The sequence below is a fragment of the Vicugna pacos genome, chromosome 9 (genome assembly GCF_048564905.1).
Source record: "Vicugna pacos chromosome 9, VicPac4, whole genome shotgun sequence".
Classification (NCBI taxonomy): domain Eukaryota; kingdom Metazoa; phylum Chordata; class Mammalia; order Artiodactyla; family Camelidae; genus Vicugna; species Vicugna pacos.
The window spans coordinates 64,410,247-64,428,441 of NC_132995.1; the positions used below are offsets into that span (position 1 = coordinate 64,410,247).

Sequence of the window (18,195 nt, forward strand, 5' to 3'; positions counted from 1 at the left end):
TGTCTGATTTATTTCACTTAGTATGATAATCTTCTCTTAGTATGATAATCAGTATGATTATGGGGTCTACCCATGTTGCTGAAAATGTCATAATTTCATTCTTTATTATGGTTGAGTAATAGTCCATTGTATATTTATACTACATCTTGTTTATCTATTCGTCTGTTGGTGGACATTTAGACTGTTTCCATGTCATGGTTATTATAAATAGTGCTGCTATGAACATTGAGGTGCACGTATCTTTTTGAATTAGTTTTCTCTGGATATATGCCCAGGAGCGGGATTACTGGATCATATGGTGAGTCTATTTTTAATTTTTAAGGAACCTCCATACTGTCCTCATAGTGGCTGCACCAATTTACATTCCCACCAACAGCGTAGGAGGGTTCCTTTTTCTCCACACCTCCTCTGGTATTTATTATTTGTAGACTTTTTAATGATTGCTGTTCTGACTGATGTGAGATGATACCTCATTGTAGCTTTGATTTGCATTTCTCCTTAATTTCAATACTAAGGAAAGTCAAAGGATCAAATTAACACACACTGATGGAATAAAGGAAGATACTCATTTTAACTGGCCCTCCTGTGTTGGGATATTTGCTTGTTTCTTTTGAATATACATTAGTAGACCTGGTGAATTTCACATATAATAAAAGAGTAGCAAAAGTTCCTCCATATCTTATTCATTAAATGAAATAGTGGAACATTTTCAGATAGACAATCTTTTCTAATTGTTACACAGATTTTCCTAAAACTTGGACAAAGTTTATAAAGATTTGGTTTACTGAGAGAGTTCGATATTTCACAGACCCGCTAGCCTTTGCATGAGTCGTTAGCATAAACAGATAGTTCATCAGCGTTCTCTTGTTTGTGTTAAGGGGATTAAAATGCTTATGTTTTAAATTTCTTGACTAATTGTCCCTATAAACTCCTACTAGAGTTCATGTGGTTTTATAAACTGGGGACATTTTCAGCCATTATATTTTATTGGCTAAAGAATCTTTTACAACTTGGATTTTCTATCAACATAAAGGCTTTGGTTCCAAAAAGCGCCTGAAAAGTTATCAAGCCAGATGCTTTCCTTAATCTACTCACACATGGGAGAGCCAATTAACTCATTAGTGTATTAATGTTGCTTATTCATAGAAAAATATTTCCAAACTTCTTGAATTATTGCAGCATTTAAAACTCTCAGTACTTGTCGTTTGAGCAAGCTCTTAGCGAATATTTTTTATGTGCCCATCACTGTGCCCAAGCTAGAAGAGCCGGGAGGTGTGGTGGGCATAAGGGAACAGGAATTATGAGGAAAAACAGGAATGACGGCATGTGTCGTGGGCTGATCTTGGGTTCTGACATCAGACAGACCTGGGTTTAAATTCCGGCTCTGTGACTTACTGGCTTGGTTATGCGACAATGGGAAATCTATTTAATCACCATAAGCTCCAATAAAAAGCTTAATAGAATCTACCTTCCAGAGTAGTCGTGACCATAATGCATGTAAGTGCCTGGCCCGCGGTTGTAGTAAGCCAGGGCAGAGGAACAGAGTGAGATGCGACAGGAATGCAGTCATGGGAGGGAAAGGACTGTCAAGCAGACGACAGTTCCCAGTGGGGTTTCAAAGACCCGATGTATTCTAAAGACCTTTATTTAAATAACCTTCAACTTTCCTTTTAGGGGATGACTAGTTTTTGCTCTTTAGTCTTTCCTTGTAATCATCACTTTCCAACCCTTTAATCATCATCATGGGTTTCCCCTGTAGTTTCAAACGTCTCTCTGGTTGTGGATACAGAGAGAGTGGCATCACTCCTGCTCTCCTCTTCTCTTTATATAGCTAGTCAAGAGAAAGAGAAGTGAGTAGCAGAACACAGTTTAAATATACATGTCTAGATATATGTTCCTGAACAAGTATGCTGCAGGGAGCTGGTGTCATCGTGGTTGCAAACACTTTTAGAATTTCTACTGTGTGCCTGGCACTGTTCCAGGCGCTTTGCACATACTAACTTGTTGCCCTTCCCGCAGCTCAATCCAGTAGGTATTAATGTACCCCTGGTCTGTAGACCAAAGTACAGAGAGGTTGTGTAACACATCCAAAGTTACAGGACTAGTGAGTGGCAGACCCAGGAACTGAAATCTAGGCAATCTGACTTCAGCAAAGGCCCTTGTAACCACTCTGCTCTGCCTCCTCACACTAGTGGAAGACAGCAGGTCTTGAGTCCTTGAATAAAGAATTTGGAAAATATGTAGGAGTTATTTGGCAGGTTAGGTTTGGGAGTAGGAATGGAGTCATTTCAAGATGACAGACCATGGCAAATGAAAGGCTGATGGTGAGATGAGTCAATATCTCTGGTGTATTGAAGAATGAGATTGGACTCATGAGTTGAAGCCAAATTATCTCTCAAAATGTATCATAGTATAGTCTCTTATGAAGAATCTCTAATTGGATGGGCTGTAGGGAACCCCTGAAGATTCATAGTTAGGAAAGATGATGAGAAGTGGGTACATACCGTGTGGAATGAATTAACAAGGTTATGGAGCATGCCTAAGAGGATAAGGTCCAAGTAGAATGAAATACCTAACCAACCAAACAAAAGGTGCTTGATGACAGTTTAGATGAAACCAATGTAGTTAAATCTCACAGTTTTGATTCTGATGGACCGGGAGACAATGTGGGTGCCTTTAGAATCAGAATTTTGAATTAGAAGGCACTTTAGAAATAATGTAGTCCAATTCACTTAGTAAGCAGGTCAAGGAAAACCAAGCCCCAGGAGATTGTCTCAGGTCACATGGGCAGACGTAGAGGAGTTAGGGCTAGAATCCCTGTTCTGTGCCCTTGGTCTAGACCATTACCATGGCATCAATCTTCTATAGAATGGCTGACACTTGCTAGAATTTACAACATTGCTTTAGTAAGTGGGTGCTATGAGGACACTCTGTATGTGAGGCACACAAAGCATCAATTTGGACCATCCTTCTTACAGTCATGACCAGCTGTGTGTCTTAAATGAGAAATTAAGGGGAGGAGTCATTTTGGGAGAAACTTACCAGATGATTTCCTGAAGGGAAAAGCAGAAGTAGGGTACCAATGATGATTCTGTACCATCAGTTTCTCTGAATGTAGAAAAAGAATGTCAACTGTGTTCAAGTTTGTTCTCTGGTATTAGCAGATTTGGATGAATATTGATTGAAAGCAGTTTATATTGAAGGAGGAGTATTTTGCTTTTTATTTTCAGAGATTCAGAACTTTAAATATTATGCATGCAATTTTATTAAGACTGTACACTTATTTTATTAAGAATTGGTAATTATTCACCTAGAAACTGTACAAAATTCACTTTTATTTAGAGACTACGTCAACAAATGATTTTCTGTATATCCTGATAATTCTTTATAACCCTTTGTTGAATTTCTCATACACTTCATCTTCAGAGATAATTAGGTAGAGTTGGAGGATAGCAGTGTGTAATTTGATACTACAGGATTAATTTACTTTCTATACAGAAGCCTCAGGGTTTAAAACACTTCATAATTGAATACGTATTCCTTATTTAATTGAAGTTACACATTCTGTGTCTAAAATAAATTAAGATAGGGTAATCCTTGTTGATATGAAAGTTTCCTTTCAGTATGTGTTGGTGGGACTTTTGGTACTGATTTTTCTGTATGGGAAAAAAAAGCTTTTTCATCTCATCCTGTAAACTTTATAAATTCTCACATGAAAACATGTTTTTGATGGGCTACAAAACTGACTGTGTGTTTTAAAATGTATTACTTTTCTTGACCATTGAGGAAAACTCTCCTTTCTGCATTGAAATTGGATCTATCATTTGATCCTTTCCCCTTGCTGTTGGTAACATCTCTCCCCCATTAAAAGCATTTTTTAATAGCAGAGGAATTGTTTCCTTATCATACAAAATTCATGAAACACAAGAGAAAAAGAAAACAGAAAATGAAATAAGATTGTAACAATTGCCATATAAATTTTTAATAAAAGGTTTATTTAGGCTTCTGAACCTCCTCAAAACTTAGAAAAGGAACAAAGCTTCACATGTAGAACAACATTTATTTCCAATGTTAAACCTCCCATCTGTGGACAATCCTTTTCTCTTGGGAGCCTCAGTGAAGGAAACGATTTACTTTTCATGGATGCATCTTGAAAAAAGTGTTCCTTTTGAAACAATTCATTTGAGAATTATTTGACTTGGATTTTAGTCCTATTATTTTTGTAGCATACGGTACTTTTACAGAAAATTTTTTTCCAGATTGATTTAATTCACCACTGTTAATTAGAAAGATTCTTTATAAATTTATAATCCAGTGTTGATTACAAGAAAATAAAATAAAAGATGTGTGGAGAGCTTAAGCAGGGAAGCATCCCTTAATGAGTGGTGAAAATATTAGCTCATTTGTGATTAGGAAAAAAATAGAAATGATGTAAAAAAAATGAAACATTCTCTTTTAATGTATTAGCAAGTCTGAGTAGATATTCTTTCAAACATTGCACTTTTCTTGAAAAAATTATTTTTTTCCTGGATGAATAGAATCCAGTTAATTAAAAGGGCCAAAACTTGTCTTTTTTTTTTTTCAGAGCCTATAAAATTATTTGTTCTAGCTTTGGCTGTATGGGTGGGAAAGTGCAAGATGGCACAAGAGAGCCCTACCAAAACAGAGGCCATTTCTCTGAGCCCATCACCCCATCCTTCCCGAAATTCTCTCCTATCTTGATTTCTGAGATACAATGCAACTCGGATATCAAAGGAAAGAAAAAAGTAATGTATTTTTTAGGCTGCTTGTAGTCAGAAACATTGTTTTTTTTTTAAAGTTTATTTACTTATTTTTAAATTTTAAAAATTTTATACAATTTTAAAGGTTACTTTCCATTTACAGTGTCAGCCATATTCTCTGTGTTGTACAGTACGTCCTTGAACCTCTTACACCCAGCAGTTCGTGCCTCCCACGCCTCCATCCCTGTGGTGCCCCTGCCCCCCTGCAGTGGTAACCACTAGTTTGTTCTCTATATCTGTGTCTGCTTCTTTTTTTGTTATATTCACTAGCTTCTTATATTAAATTCTCTTCTATGGGCTTAGAATTTGAGAAGGGTTCAGAGAGAGGTACAAACAGGGGAAGGCTATTTCTTGGTGGCAGGTGTCACTCTTCCTAGTAGCACTGTACAAGGCCTCGGAGGGTAAGGCTATTTGTTCCAGCAGGTGACAATGTGAGAACAACCACAGGAGTCATGGGGACTTGGGAGCAAAGAGAGAACTGAGGGGTTGCTATTACTGAGGGGTAATAACAGTGAGAGATCAGAAGGTAGTCAGCGTCTTCAGTGTTAGCAGAAAGAGAGGCTTCTCAGGGGATGAATAGGATGCCACTGACCCTGTGGCAATTTAACTATATGCGGACACCTTAGAAATCAGGTCTTTTGCTGTTCTCAGCAGGTAAAGGAGAAAGTACAGCCTTGAGATCAAATGTGAAATCAGAGTTCAAATGTGCCCATGGCCGAAAAGGCAATAGCAGGGGTAGCAAATCCAATTGATACAGTTAAAAAGAGTCTGCTTTACTTTGGATGTGTACACTCATAAATCATTAACCACTGAGCAAAGTCAGAGGGAGACTAAACTCTGTGAAGATAAAGATTTTTGTCTGTCTTATTTATCACTGAATCTCTTGCGTTAGAAAAGATGGGTGAGTAATAAATACTTATTTAATAAATGAGTTAATTGCCGCAGACCAATTTGAAATCCAAGAAGGGAACAAATGGATTCAGACCAGTAAAGTAAATCCCTAAAGCCAAATTGAGACCTGCCTCCAGCTACCTCTCTATTGTAGATATCCTAATCCCTGGGGAGGCGGGGTTCCAGATCACCGAGACCACACCCACAGGCGATCTATGGAACAGGCCTAAATGAATATTTTATGACATGCGTGTAGTTTACCTTTAAGCTACTTTGTGTTTTTTTTGTTTTTTTTTTTTTGCTTCACTGTGAGTGGTCTCCTGAATCTCACTATTAGTGCCCAGGGAGCCTGCCGTGATGACGCATCTATCACTGGTTCAGCCACTCCCTGTGCTGACTCTTGGCCCCAGCATTCCCACCCTAATTCTCACCCAGACTCTCATCTCCTCTCTCCTGCTGTCTTCAGTAAAACTCATTTTGATATTCCTCCATGCTTCCACCTACCCAGTTACAAGACCTCAGAGTAGTCTTAACTCTTCCCTCCCTGTTGTTACCACCGAGTTCAGCTGACTCTATAAAATGGTCCACACCATCTCTCAAGTCTTGATCCTTTTTATCTTATGCCTAATTTGGTGCAATAACGTCTTACCTGATCACCCAGACTCCTAAGCTTATCTTTTCCAGATATACTGTGGCCAGATCTTTCTTTCTAAATTCACCCTTTGACTATATTTCTCTCCTATTTGAAAATTACCAGTGGTAACGGGGATGGTGTAGCTCAGGTGGTGTGTGTGCTTAGTTTAGCATGCACAGGTCCTGGGCTCAATCTGCAGCACCTCTGCTAAAAAAATAATAATAATAAAATATAAAAATAAACAAATAGACCTAATTACCTCCCCCACCAAAAAAAAAAAAAAGAGAGAGAGAGAGAGAAAGAGAGAAAAACTACCAGTGGCTTCTTGTTACCCCCCATTCTCTCTTGCCTTTGACAGCCTCCATGACCTAGCCCCCTAAACAATTCAATATTGCCTCCTGATATGATCCTTCTGATCCAGCCAGCCTGCTTTTTACTCCCGAGTTCTCCAAAAATACTTTGTTTATATTGAACACTGTGTTTCTGCTCATGTTACTGTTCACTTGTAAAGTCCTTCCTTGCTGAAAGGTTCAGGTCAAGTCTTAACCTCTTCTATAAAGAACTTTTAAATGGTTTCATTCCTCTTCAATTTTCCACTTTTTGATACATGAACATGCTTACAATCTACATCATGCTTCTTGGTCCTTTTTCACAGGACATTTTGAGACATAATTTAACTGTTAAATATGTCTACTCCATCTTCTCCATTATACACGTTTTATTTTATTTTTTAATGGAGGTACTGGGGATTGAACCCAGGATCTCGCACACACTAAGCACACCATCTACCACTGAGCCATACCCATTCCCCCATTATTCACATTTTAGAAAACAGTATGTATTTGTTTCTCTATAGTGTTTTAGTCCTCAGTCTGGTGCTATATGAAAAAAAAGGAACTCAATAAACATTTATGGACTTGATGAATACAGCTCTGGTTTAATGGAAGGCAGACTCTAACTGGAGTTGCATATATTGGATTTGCTTCTCAGTTTTGCTGCTCCCCAGTTAAGAGACAATGAGAAAGTCATGAAACCCCACTGGTTCTCAAATTTTACTATTTCGAAGAATCACCTGGATATTTCATTCAATGGACATAGAAATTACAGTGTTGCAGGGCAAAATCTGAACAATTGAAAAGCTACCCACCCCTTTAGTTGATAACTGTTGAAACTAGGTGATAGGTACATGGGGTTTTAGTAACAATTTCTTCCACTTCTGTAAAGGTTTGAAAATTTTCATAATAAAAAGTAATTATCATCATTATCACCCTGGAGCACTAGTAAAAAATGCAGAAATTCTGATTTAATGAATTTGTAGATATACCCCATAAATTGTGATTTAGTGGTCTGAGGTAAGGTTTAAGAATCTTGTTTTTTACAATTAGGCTGTTGTAAACATTACACTCTCTGAAACCTTTCCCTAACCTGTAAAACTGGGACACAATATCTTCTCCACACTTTTACAGTAAGTGAAATAAGACGTGTAAAAGCTTGTAGTTCAGTCCCTGGCTCAAAAATCTGAAGCCCAGTTATGTTTAAAATAACAGGATCCTGCGCCCTTTAAGAAGGACTCCTGCTCTGACAAATGGCCAACGGTCATTTATAAACCTGAAGATGAATTTAGGCAACCAAGACCAAAAATAAAGAAGAATTTAAAAAGTGAAAGAATCTGATTGCATAGTACTGACACGTCCTCTCTCTTTTGTGCTCTGCTAAGTGATTTGACCCCTTCTCGGAATGAGCTGCCACCATATTTAATTTAAAGAGCTCAGAGATAACAAATTGCTAATAACCAGGGTATGTCATGGATGGTCTCACTAGACTGGTGACCAAGCTAATTTTCAACAGCTGGAAGAGCTTCTCTCCCTCACACAAGTCGTGAATAGTTCAAACATTATGGAGAAAATCGCTGTGAAAAACAAACTACACTGTCTAGGGTCAAGCATGATTTAGGCTTATTAAAAAAGAATTCTGAGGTCTCTATTAAATATATCTTTTATTTTAATGATACCTTTGTTTATAGTAATTGCTTATTAATAACTAAATAGATAACATTTAACACCACGATTGTGCTAGATGTTTTATCTTCTTTAGCTCTTTTGGAATAATTTAATTTTTTAATTGAATGGATCATGTCATTTCTGAGTTGTATTTGTCCTCTACCTTCAGTCACCAGTACCACCTAAACCTTCACTTCACTCCTCCTTGACTGCTTCTTGTACTCTTCTCCAAATTCTTTAGAGAAAACGGTTTCAGTAGTGTAAAAATCTAGGCAACAGAAGGTTAAATATACACAGGAACCTTGAGATAATATGAAAACTTTCTGTAGCTTAGGACTAGAGGTAGTATGTCTATAGTAACAGGTCTGAGACCACTCATTCACTTGTTCATTCGGTAACTATTTAGTGAACTCCTGAGAATTCCCAGATGAACTGGACACTGTTTCCTTAAGGACTTCTCTTCAGACCAATAGAAATAACTGTAAGACAAGGCAGAAATGACACCAGTGGGGATGGGTGAGTGGTGGTGGTGGTGGGCAAAGATGAGGTTGTCACTCATTATCAGGGAGGGACTTCCTGAGGAGGCAGCCTTTTCCTGCGCTTTTGAGAGTCTGATGTAGGCAGAGCGAGATGCTTCAGCCTAGCTGAACCCTCCCTCCCCTTCATCATGTGCACTGGCTACAGATCTGGTTTAGGCAAGAGCCACATTCTGTGCCCGTGGAGCCTAGCAAGACTGTCACGGCCGATGTGGGAACTGAGTCCACCGGCAACACGTAAATTTAACAGCTGCTCTCATTTGCCACAGCGCGTAACTTGAATGAGATGCCAGCTTAGTTTTTAATCCAGCTGCAAATTGACCATTGCTTAGCTCATTCCTGAAAGATCCTTTAAAAAGTGGAATTCAGGACTTGAATTTTCTCCGGTTTATCCACAGAGTCTGAGAATATTACGGAGAAATTTGGGGTAGCAAATCTGGATGGAAACACAGATCAGAAAGAGTATCTTTAAACCCATGTCTTCTTTGAATCTGTTTTCCCAAATAGCAAAATATTACCTCTATCTTTAAATGCAGAGAAGTAAAAAAGGGCAAAGCTGACTTCAAAAATGATTAGATTATTATGTAAAAGATATATGAGTCTTTTCTTCAGTGACACTAGTTTTTGGCTCTTTAGAGATGAGAAGTGCTTTTTAATCTATAAAGAAACTGTTGCCACTTTCATTTATACTCTTACAGGCATTACAAAAGAACTTTTAATCTCTGAATGTGAGAGAGGTAATGAAAATGAAAAAGCAATCATTAGGCAGATAGCTGCTATAAAATGTCTGAACCAGATGTGATGGTGAGGAAAGCCCTCTCTGCTCATCCTCATGCCAGTGCCAGAGACCCACCGGCTTTGGGTCAGCAGAATCTGTCTCCTTTTCCTCTTCCTATAAATTGAACTGGTAGCTTCAGTGGAGGTGTGGGGCCACAGTTACCCACCATCCACATGTAGATCACAGCAAGCAGCTCTAAAGAGAAATTTCTGCCAGGCGGTCACAGCTTCCAGGCACTTTCAAATAAGGGACAGATCAAAACGAAAGGCACTGATAGCCGGCCAGCAGCAAAATCTCATTCACTTTGATTCAAGTAACTCAATTCCCCATCAGTGTGATGGAGAGAGGCTGGGTGACCGCAGCCTTCGTGCTGGTATTGATCACCTGTTCTCCCCTGCGGCCCCGCCCGCAGCAGACCCTCTCCCATTGTGTTGTGAGAAAGCTGAACCATTGGGTGCTCAAGCAGGGTAGCTGGGGTGATTAGTGATGATCTAAGATGATGGGGTTTTGCTGTGAATTACCTAGATTACTCAGGATTTTCAACACTTTGGAGTTTTTAATTAACGCCACCAACTCTTTTTGCTTCATTGAATTGTATCAGCGATAACATTTTGGGGCCCAGGGGAGGGCACCTGGAAAGTTATTCCTGGTTCCTGACATTTAGGGTGATTAAGGCAACAGAGGGAAAGGGTCATGAATGTGGAAATCTCAGGATTCTAGAAGACAATAGACTTCATTTAGCTGGCCAGTCTTCGAGGCCTGAGGCAGACCTCAAGAAAAAGGTATTCTGTGCTTGGATGATCTGGCAATCCTTCTAGCTAGGTACCTGTTCTTAAATTTCCTCTAGTTTCAGCCACTGTAAGCAGTTAACATGAACTATAAAAACACCACCACACAGAAAAATCTGGAGTCTTTATGCCATCTTGCAAATCTTTGTTGTGTAGTGTTAATTTTCACAGAGATTTAGTATGGAACCCTGTGTTACTTTTGTTCTGTAACCTCATGTAAAAGTCAGAAGAGTGTTTTTGCACTTAGAAAGTGCTAAATATTTTTTAAATGCAGTAGGTAAATCAGATTTAACATATTGGCAGGGTTTTGTTTGTTTTTATAATGGACAATAATTTCCCATTTTTGGGGGGGGATGATCATTCCTCCGATATTGTGATGACATTTAAAATATATAAAAAGTAATTATCCTATTTTCTTCAGACCTACCAATTTCATCCTCTTCTTTTAAAATAATCTGAATCATTACTATCCTCTCTGGGCCACTCTCTGTAGACACTTCTTTCTTTCTTCCACCTTAATGCTATACTCTGATCTAAACAGCCCTAAATTTTAGTTGCTGAAAGGGGTCAGTGAGGGGAGAAAACAAAGCTAACAGAACAAATGAGTTAATTTCCTAAATCTAGGAAATTTCTGTAAGAAAAACTTACAAGTTACAGCCAGCAACAAAGCAAGCAATTTGAAAGAGAAATAATTATTGTGTTTCAACGGATACGATGTTCTCTTAGTGCTGCCAGTGAGCCTCCCTTTTGTGTTTGTGTCCGCGATAAAAACCAGTTTATGATTTTACAGGTAACCTAATGCCACAATTACAAAATGGAACCTAAACAATCTACCAAAATACGTGAATGTGAAAATGTCTGTGTGTGCACATGCGGGGGTTAATAAGGCACATTATGTTTCCATTTCAGTGCTGTTTGGCATTCTCGCATCAGTCCCCAGAAAAGCTGGCTAAACTTTTTATTAAACCATTCCTGTGTTGTCCTAATGAGTCTGATGATCAAAAATGATACCCACAGGTTTTTTAAAGCACAGCATTTCAAAAATTCGTATCACATTGAAACGTAACACAACACAACAAAAGAAAACAAAAGGGTTATACCAGAAAAGATTAAACGGAATGCTTAAAATTAAAAAAAAAATTTAATGGAATATTTAAGAATAAAACTAAAGAATTAAAACAACATTACTTTACCAAACAGACTTAGATTCTTTTCCTGATGGTTGAATAACAGTAGGGGGAATTTCATTGATGGGAATATTAAAACTGTGCTTCAGTCATGAGCTTGCACAGGTGTGGAGCATTTAGAGTTGGCTGTGGATAAAGCCGTCTCGGCGGGAACGGCTCTGTGTAGCTCTCCTGGGAGGCAGAATGGCATCATGGGTAGATGTGTGGCTCTGGTTTGGATTTTGCCATTAGGACACTTGGGCTCCAGTGCTGGTCCTGCTACTTGCTGGCTGCTTGAGTTTAGGAAGGATAGTTGAGCTTTCTTGGTCTTCGTTTCCTCATCTATAAAGTGAGGTAAATAACAATACTCACCTCAGGTGACCGAGAATCAAAACTGGAAAGTTCCATAGCTAGGTGTCAGTGCTCGTGGTAAGAGCTCAATAAGTAATGGCTGTTGCTGTCCTTGTCTGATCTCAGGTGTGAAGTAAGAATTTAACTGTGTTACCTTTTCCAGGGGGTTTCTAATTGTGTGATAATGGATCTCAATTTTTAAAGAAAATTTAAACAAAAATCAGCTGGCTTCTTAGTACTCCTGTATTGTCTTCCCACAGATAAAGCCAATTGGTCCTGAAGAATTGCTTTATTTTCCCAAGAACATTGTTGGTAGCAGGAATAAATCTGGGTGAAATGTGGCAATGGTAATTGGAACTTTAGCCTTGCTGCTCTCCTCTCCTGGCATTACTATCATTGTATGGTTTGCATCCTCCTCATCTCATTTATCCATCCCTCCATCCCTCCCTCCTCCACCCTTCCCTCCTCCACTCCTCCCTCCTCCACTCCTCCATCCCTCCCTCCCTCCATCCCCTATTAGGTGCTAGACATTGGAGATGTGACATGAATCAGATACAATCTCTGTTCCCAAGGAGCTCACAGGAGGGTCACTGTAGGGGTGCAGGGAAAATGGTGGTAGTGGTGGTGTAAGACACTTAAAAGAAATCATTATTTTACAAGTAACTTAGTGTAATGATTGCGAAACGCATAGAATTTTGTGGAAACAGGAGCACCAAGGACTTCCCACAAAAGTTTCCTTACTTTGGATTTTAATATTCACCGTCACAGCATGAAGAGCTCTCTGACAATTTGCTTATACCAACATGCAAATGAAATTTAAATGTTTCATAAATTAGTTGAAGGCCCTTAGTTGCTCCCAGGAATACATAGCTATTTAGCTTTTCCCTGTAACTTCGAGCTTCTCAGTCATCTTTAAAACATAATGCGTACGTGAGTCACAGCTGATGTTTGATGTTTGATAATGGACTAATGTCTAACCAGAGCTTCAGGGGGTGCAGCATATTTAATATGAACCAGACTCTGGGAAGCCAGTGAGGTGCAATTAACTTGGTGAATTAAACCTTTGGAGTTTCATTGTGTGTGTGTGTGTGTATGAATCCCCCACAGAGAAAGGGGTAACAATTGTATTTTCATTTATTTGCACATTAGCTTATTAGTCCATCCCTTGTAACACAAAGATTTACAGTCCAGTTTTTATGCTTCTTTTTATGCAGCTTCTTTGGAAGCTATCTGTGTCATCAATTATCTCGAGTAAATTTCTTTTGTTAGATGCTAAGTGACATTTTGAGTAAGGGCCATTATTGTCATTGTTGCTGTTCTTATTATCAGGACTTAAACATGTCAGGAGAGAAAAAAAAAAATCCCGAGAGCCCAGCAAGGTCCTGCTCAGCTGTACCTAAAAATCTTTAAATTAAAATGATTCGGGAGCATTTATTAAACGAATGATGGTTATAGAAATCCCACTCTATTCTCATCCTATCTTCATGGTGGCTTTCTGGTGTTTATTTTAAAAATAGTATCAAATTACTAGAAACTTAAAGCCTGCATCCCTAATATTTATGCGAAACCAAACATTTGATTGTAGTTGAAGAAAATTAACCTAAGAGACAGGGAGGCTGGATTTCTGTTTGCAGTATACAGTATTTATGTTTTTGCACTTAAAATTCTTTCCTAAACTGATTTATCTTCAATACGCTTCAAAATGATGTACTTCTTTTGTGTCATAAAATAGGAAAGAAATAAGGAATAATAAATTTGGGCTTCTGAATATTTGGTGGCAGATAGATCTTAGTGCTTTTCCGAAGTTAGGAGTTGAAAGGATAAGAAGAAAAAATAAGGATTGGGGGGCAACACCTTGTAGCAAGCAGTGAGTTTACTTACACGACTCTCACCTGCTTTACTTCAGTCGTCTGAGACAGTAGCACTGATGCATAACCTAGTGAATTCTCTAATTCTTACTTTTCTGATGATGGTGTAATTTTGAACATGGAAAAGCCCTACCGTGTGCTATCCATCATTTATTATTGTGTCTTTCCTGCAGCTCAAGGTACTAGAGTGTAGAGCTGAGACAGAGATCCAAACTGCAGAGCCACGCAATAGAGAAGCAGAGGGCGCCTGGATGCTGGAGGGCGCAGAAAGGTTAATGAGACACACAGGAAGGAGCAGACCTTCCCTTCCTACGGCCCTGATACCTGGTGAAACCAACACCGGTGTGATTGCTTCCTAATCTCTTCCAACTACCAGGAAGAGAGAGCTGAGAGAGAAAAAAAGAGGCAACATAGCTCATTCGTTTATTCATTTATTCACTTACTCAACTAATGTTTATTGAGTGCTTGTGCACCAAGTACTGAGATTGATTCTGGGAATCTGAAGATGAGTAAGTTATCACTCCTGCCTTCAAGGTGTTTCGGTCTAGCGGGGAGAAACACATTTCAGACAGTAATTAAACTTACTAAGGTAATTAGAACATTGAGGAGCAGCTTTGAGCAGAAACAGCATAGCTGTGGAGGCCAATAAGATGCAGGCTCTTACTGAGCTTTGTAATCAGGAGCAAGGTATTAGATTAATGCCTTTGATCTTGGTTGTTTATCTTTGATAGGGGGTGGGGGGAGGGGATTCCTCTAACTCACAGATAATGTATGTAAAGTGGCCAACAGAGGGCATGGCATTCAGTAAATGGTAGAGCGTGGATGTGCCTCAGTCAGGTGCTCCTGCAGGCCTACAGGGCTGTGGGGCCACGTCACCTGTGAAAAGATGGCCTTCACTGGAACGTTGGGGCCCATGGCTGACGTGCCACAGACAGAGTCCCTCATCACTCAGCTCATCATTCTTGTCAGTTAGTAAGGATTTAAAGGAAAGGACTGCAGCTGACAGCTCAAAAAGCCCATTGCCATATTTGTTCTCATCCCGATTTCTGACACTAAGGACTTCCACATGGCTTACCTTTTCCACTGGGCTCCTTGTTACTTGAAGGCCCTGCGCTTCCACCAGCCTCATTCTCTTCTAGGCCTTCCGTGTGTTTTCCTCTTGCCCTGCTCTTGGCTTAACTGTATTTGAAAGGTAATTTTTTGTTTTAATCAAAGCATAGTCAGTTTACAATATTGTGTTAATTTCTGGTGTACTGTGCAGTCATACATATATATATACATATTCTTTTTCATTATAGGTTAATGCAAGATTTGAATATAGTTCCCTGTGCTATACTGTATGAACTTGTTATGTATCTATTTTATTTATAGTAATGTGTGTATCTGCTAATCCCAAACTCCTAATTTATACCCCCTGATAACCATAAGTTTGTTTTCAATGTCTGTGAGTCTATTTCTGTTTTGTAAATAAGTTAATTTGTATTATATTTTATATTCCACATATAAGTGATATCATGTGATATTTGTCTTTGTTTGATTTACTTCACTTAGTAGGATAATCTCTAGGTCCATCCATGTTGCTGCAAATGACGTTATTTCATTCTTTTTGATGGCTGAGTAGTAGTCTATTATATATACACCACATCTTCTTTATCCAGTCATCTTTTGATGGACATTTAGTTTGTTTCCATGTCCTGGCTATTGTATATAGTGCTGCTATGAACATTAGGGTGCATGTATCTTCTCAAATTATAGTTTTCTCCAGATATATGCCCAGAAGTCAGATTATTGGAATGTATGGTAAGTCTATTTTTAGTTTTTTAAGGACTCTCCATACTGTCTTCCATAATGGCTGCACCAAGCTACATTCCCACCAACAGTGTAGGAGGGTTCCCTTTTCTCCACACCTTTTCCAGCATTTATCGTTTGTGGCCATTTTAATGATGGCCCTTCTGCCCAGGTGAGGTGATACCTCATTATAGTTTTGATTTGCATTCCTTTGATAATGAGTGATTTTGAGCATTTTTTTCATGTGCCTATTGGACACTTGTATGTCTTCACTGGAGAAATGTTTGTTTAGGTTTTCTGCCCATTTTTTGATTGGGTTGTTTGCTTTTTATTTTTTATTTTTGGTGGGGGGAGGTAATTAGGTTTATTTATTTAATGGAGGTACTAGGGATTGAACCCATGACCTCCTGCATGCTAAGCATTTGCTCTACCACTGAGCTATACCCTCCCCCACTGCATTGTTTATTTTTTTATTATTGAGTTGTATGAGCTGTTTGTATATTATGGAGATTAAGCCCTTGTCAGTCCCATCATTTGCAAATACTTTTTCCCACTCCACAGGTTGTCTTTTCATTTTGTTTCTAGTTTCCTTTGCTGTGCACAAGCTTATAAGTTTAATTAGGTCCCATTGATTATTTTTGCTTTTATTTCTATTATCTTGCCAGAGTGCCCTAGGAGAACATTGTTAAGATTTACATCAGAGAATGTTTTGTCTGTTTTCTTCCAGGAGGTTTATAGTGGCTTGTCTTACGTTTAAGTCTTTAAGCCATTTAGAGTTGATTTTTGTGTATGGTGGAAGGGAGTGTTCTAACTTCACTGATTTACATGCAGCTGTCCAGTTTTCCCAACAGAGAGGTAATATGTTTTGAAGTCATATTTTATATATATGTAACATATGTCATGTATGCACTATATATGAATTGCAAAAGGTTAAATCGAATTTATTTGGTCATTGTTGCCTTTTTGTAAACTAAAAGCTATGTTAATGTTTATTGAGCTCTCACTACCTGTTAGGCACCACACACTATGCATTATACAGGGCTTCTCAGACTTTAATGTAAATATATGTCCCCTGGGGATCTTGTAAAAATGTAAGTTCTGATTCAGTTGGTCTAGGGGAGGGCCCAAGAGTCTACATTTGTAACAAGCTCCTGAGTGATGCTCTTGGTACATAGACTACATTTTGAAATGGAAGGGATTGTATCATTTGATCCCGATGACAACACTGAGGTGAGGATTATTTTTCCTATTCAACAAATGTGGAAACTGAAGGTTAGAAGAATTAGACCATTCTCCCAGGTTTATGTTGCTAGAAATTAGCAGTGGTCAGACTCTAAACTCAGTTCTGCCTCCTGATATAGTATGTATTATCTATATACTTTTTCATAAGTGTTCTACCACACACAAGGGTGATTTGATGCTATCGGAAACAAAATTTATATTTTTGTTAACTATTTCTTCCTTTTACTAATTAAATTTCTCTTTATCCTTGTATTACACGGTGATTCAGATGTGTTGGATTTTATTTCTAAAGATGACATATAAAACCTAATATGATTTATTTGCTGAAATTAAAGGTTAGGAAACATTGTGCCATTGATGCAATCTGGTTTGAACACGAGAGGAAGTTGCTGGGGAAGGATGTGTGTGAGGAAAGGAAATCCTCAGACTGATTTATTGTTTAACGCTCAGTGTACACATTGTGATATGCTTGCCACAGACTAGTGGAAAAGGCTTGCAGTCCCTGTCCTTAACAGATCAGATACACTTTAAAAAATACCATTTTGGCCTGCTTATAAAATTAATATGGCTCGTAATATAAAATTTGAGCTACAGGAATGTAATAGTAAAATAAAAAATTATCTAAAATCCTGTCAACTGACTTTACATTTTATTTTTATTTTCAAAATATAAAAGAATACATCTCGAAATGGTGACCCAGGACATTTCACAGAAGAGCAAGAGTTTAATATGGTAATATCTTGCCATAAATAATTTAAACACAATTTTTGGTTTTGAGGGGCAGTGGGAGTAAAAGGGGCAGAGTCAGCAGTCCCCAGAAGATTTAAGAAACGCGAATATGCTGCTCAGCCAGCACTGCAGTTCTGAGATCAAGTTCCAACTTTCACAGAGGGTCCCAAAGCTTAGCCCAACCCGTGCAACTGAGGACTAACGTTAATTGCTCTCTAACCCAGGCTCGCGTCGCCAGCGCATGCGCAGTGTGGCCGCCGGGACTCCGTGGGCGTTTCGCAGGCCTATTTGTCTCCCGCAGGTTTTTGTGCGGTCAGCAAATGAGCCAGACTGCGACGCCGACCAGTTCTGAGCGTGAGAGGGGAGAGGGAGACCATCTCTAAGTGAAAAACAGCTCGCGTCGAAATAAGCTCGGGGTGGGAGGCGAGTTTCTGCAGGCGTCTCCACACACACACTTTTAAGGTGCTAAAACATCTTTAGGACCAACTAACTTGGAGAAACAGGAATTACCTGTAAGAGGAGAATGTAGGGGATGGAAGGGGTGAGGCGGTAATGATCTCGAAAACTTTCAGCTTCTGTGTTCTCAAGATGCTCTGTGCCTCCCCTCCCCCTTTCTCTGGGAAGTTCGGATGCCTCAATTAAT

At 38.8% G+C, this 18,195-nt stretch overlaps 1 protein-coding gene across 6 annotated transcripts in view; it reads left to right on the plus strand.

The window, feature by feature from the left end:
* Positions 1-18,195, plus strand: part of VAV3 (vav guanine nucleotide exchange factor 3) — a 387,336-nt gene that overhangs the window by 31,503 nt on the left and 337,638 nt on the right. The window lies entirely within an intron of this gene.